The sequence below is a fragment of the Narcine bancroftii genome, chromosome 10, assembly GCF_036971445.1.
Source record: "Narcine bancroftii isolate sNarBan1 chromosome 10, sNarBan1.hap1, whole genome shotgun sequence".
Classification (NCBI taxonomy): domain Eukaryota; kingdom Metazoa; phylum Chordata; class Chondrichthyes; order Torpediniformes; family Narcinidae; genus Narcine; species Narcine bancroftii.
Genome location: NC_091478.1, coordinates 86,430,478 through 86,434,861, shown reverse-complemented (window position 1 = coordinate 86,434,861; position 4,384 = coordinate 86,430,478).

The following is a 4,384-nucleotide window of genomic DNA, read 5'->3' as shown; positions in this document are numbered from 1 at the left end:
ACATGCACATCCTCACACTTCCACTTGAGAGTTCAATCCTTTCATTTCAGTTGCTGAAAATATAATTTATCTTGTAGTATTCAGACAGGGGCCAACCTGTATAACTGCACTGCATCACTCACACTGAGCCGTAGCTCAGAGACAGGCACCACACTTAGAGAGTAGCCCAGAAGAAAATGTGGTGAAGTCTGAAATGACCAACAGGTTACCCACCAGAGCCTGTGGCGTTAAATCTTGGTTCAAGTTGATTTCAGTCATTTAGCGCCATGAGTAGCTGAGCAAATTTATCATGAGTTGAGGCAGGTGCTGGAGCAGATCTATTTCATTAAACAAGCCCACAGTATGGAGTTTAATGTGATTATAAAGGAGAGCATCTAATTGTTTCAACCTGCACCCGATACACCTGGTGGATTCAACAAAGCAAGCAGTGTAAAGCCAACAGAGATTGGAATGTCCTTGGAATGTGCATGTAAAGGAACATAGGAACATAGGAAGTAGGAACAGGAGTAGGCCAAAAACGGCCCATCGAGCCTGCTCCACCATTCAATAAGATCATAGCTGATCTAATTTATGACCTAATTCCACCTACCTGCCTTCTCGCCATATCCCCTAATTCCTCTATCATGTAAAAATTTATCTAACCGAATTTTAAATATGTTTAATGAGGCAGCCTCAAGCACTTCCCTGGTTAGAGAATTCCAAACATTCACCAAGGAAGTGCATGGTGATGACATTTCTGGAGCCATTTTAGCTTTATGACATTGAATTAAATCCCGCTTGTTCTCATGTTACTTTTCATCAGGTATGAGTGCCAATTGCTCAGATACTAAAAGAATGAGCTAGATTTTTGGTTGTTGCTTTATTATCGGGCCAGCATCATCAGTATTCTGTGAATAATCTGAACGTTCAAATGTTTCATTTGCTGACTCCAAGCTGATTAATGATCTAAATTCACATTGGCATCAGATTCATAATTAATTGTTGGTTTGTAAAAAGATCATCCAAAACTGGCAAAGATATTAAAAATGCTATTTTTTTTTCTTGGTGATTACAATTAGCAGAGATAAAGAAATAGAAGCTCATTACATTTTCCTCTATGCATGTTCTGATCGAAGCAAGGACGCAGAATGCTGACTGCTGGGCCATATGAGAATGCACAAACAGTGGAGGAAATGAAAAACACCAGGAGCAGCAGATGATGCAGGTGGGAGCGTTCTCCACTCCCCAGGCAGGGGAGACAAACTTAAACATTAGCTGCTGAACCATGTGCATGTTAACACCAATAGCTCCTCACCATCTGTTCACTAAGTCGACCCGATGGACTCCACAGACGAAAGTGACGTCAATCCAAACATGACTAATCAATCTGTGGCTGACATACATTTAAGAAAGAAAACGTGGAACCTTCATGCCTTTAGAATCCATTGAATTCTCCTTAAAGCTTCAAGATTCACCTGAAAGACGAAATAGCAGTGCATTCGGAGAGCAGTAACAGGATCGGTCCGAGTCAGCATGGATTTACGAAGGGGAAATCATGCTTGACTGACTTTTTTGAATGTTTTTAGGATGTAACTATGAAAATTGGCAAGAGAGAGCCAATGTACCTGGACTTTCAGAAAGCCTTTGATAAGGTCCCACGTAGGAGATCAGTGGGCAAAATTAGAGCGTGGTATGGGAGAAGGGTTCTGACAGGGATAGAAAATTGGTTGACAGACAGGAAACAAAGAGTAGAGATTAAATGATCCCTTTCAGAATGGCAGGCAACGATTGGGGGGTACCGCAAGGCTCAGTACTGGGACTGCATCTATTTTCAAAATATATTAATGATTTAAATGAAGGGATTAAAAGTAACATTAGCAAATTTGCAGATGACATAAAGCTGGGTGGCAGTGTGAAAAGTGAGGAGGATGTTATGAGAATGCCGGGTGACTTGGACAAATTGGGTGAGTGGGCAGATGTATAGCAGATGCAGTTTAATGTGGATAAATGTGAGGTTATCCACTTTGGTGGCAAGAACAGGAAGGCAGATTACTATTTGAATGGTGTCAAGTTAGAAAAAGGGGAAGTATAATGAGATCCAGTGTCTTTGTTCATCAGTCACTGAAAGTAAACATGCAGGCACAACAGGCAGTGAAGAAAGCTAAGGGAATGTTGGCCTTCATAACAGGGGGAGTTGAGTTTTGAAGCAAAGAGGTCCTTCCGCACTTGTACAGGACCCTAGTGAGACCACACCCAGAGTATTGTGCGCAGTTTTGGTCTCCAAGTTTGAGGAAGGACATTCTTGCTATTGAGGGAGTGCAGCGTAGGTTCACGAGGTTAAATCCCGGGATGGTGTGATTATCATATATTGAAAGATTGGAGTGACTGGGCTTGTCTACGCTAGAATTTAGAGGGGATCTGATTGAAATGTGTAAGATTATTAAGGGATTGGACACGCTAGAGGCAAGAAACATATTCCCGGTGTTGGGGGAGTTCAGAACCAGGGGTCACTGTTTAAGAATAAGGGGTAGGCCATTTAGAACAGAGTTGAGGAAGAACTTTTTCCACCTAAAGAGTTGTGGATCTGTGGAATGCTCTGCCTCAGAAGGCAGTGGAGGTCAATTCTCTGGATGCTTTCACGAAAGGGATAGATAAAGATAGCGGAGTCAAGGTATGTGGGAGAAGGCAGGAATGGGGTACTGACTGTGGATGATCAGCCATGATCATAGTAAATGGCGGTGCTGGCCTGAAGGCCCAAATTGTCTACTCCTGCACCTATTGTCTCTTGTCTGAAGAGCAAATTGATCAGCAGTTATATCAAACAATTCCACAAAACCATGGAGAATAATTCACAAAGAAGAATTATGGTTATCATCCTTGGTTCCCATCCAAGTGCTGGATCTTAACAGTTGTCGAAAGTCTCTGAGTTTGCATTGATACATTTCTATCATACACCAAAATTATAGCTTGCAAAGGATGAAATACAATCTTCAAAAATCAAGCATACTCTCAGTGTTTTGTTAGCAATAAGAAAGCAAAAAGCAATTAGGCATAAGCCCATAATGCAAATGAACATATTGTGCAGCACCTGATGTTATAATGATCGCACATTTGTCGAATTACAGCCCAGTTTGTCCTTGAAGGGGAAGATGCCTATCTGAGATCATCTCGCTTGCTTGCATTTGATCCATATTCCTCTAAACCAGTCATTCTCAACTATTTTTTAGGCTCATAGCTCCCCCAGGACCCTTAAATTTAAATTTAGACATACAACACAGTAATAGGTCCTTCCGACCCACATGCCCGTGCTGCCCAATAACACTCAATTGACCTAAAACACCTGGTTCGTTTTGAGTGGTGAGAGGAAACCAGAGCACCCAGACAAAACCTACGCAGACATAGGGAGAATGACCAAATTCCTTACAAACAGTAGCGGATTCGAACCCAGGTCACTGGCGCTGTAACAGCGTTGCACTAACAATGCTGCCCGAGGTTTATGGGCCCCCTTCCCTGGGAAGCAGTCAAGTTTTGGTTTCTTTCATAATTCTCTCCTACTGACCACACAAAAAACCAAAAAAATTTGTTACACAAGGTGAAAAGAAAACCAAGCTTTTACTTAAATATACTGTGGCCCAAAGGTGCTCTAAACCAGGGCTTCCAAACCATTTTAGCTCATGGAACCCATTTGGGGAGCACTTGGAAATCATGGAACCCCAATCATCAGTTACAGATTAAAAGACCTGGTGTATAGACAAACATAGTAAGAAAGTAAATCAACTCACCATTCTCCACGCTGAAATAATTTGTTGCTTTGAATTTACATTTAATGAGTTGAATGAAATTGTTACTTATCCATCCACTCTCTGATGTCACAATGGGAGGAGTTCTCTGCTTGGTCGTTGGTCTGGGCAGCGACTGATAAGGCCATTCCACTGCTGACATCACCTCCTCCACCGTGCCAGAATCGCGGGCTGTTGACTGACAGGTGAGGTGGGTGAGAATCTGAACTCCCACCGATGTCATAATTGGGGGGGGGGGGGGTGTGGGGAGAACTTTCATCCAGATGAGATGAGAGGAGTGGGCCACTGATTGACAGGCGAGGATGGGCACAACCCCCTCGTGAACCTCGTGGACTTTGCCCTCTGATTGGCTGAATGGGGAGGCTGCAGGAATGTCACAATTCCACCCCTCCCCCCACCGTCCCAATCCCATCTCACCTGGGTAATTGGCCCGGGCAGCGATGGACAGGATGCTAGTGACATCACCCACCACCATCGGTTGGTGATTTGACAGGTGAGGTGAGCGGGTATACCCCTCCCCCACCCCCATCAAGCCTATCCGCCTGCCAATGTCACAATTGGGGCTGCAGCCCAGTTATTGGCTGCATGGACGGGGAGAAGAAACG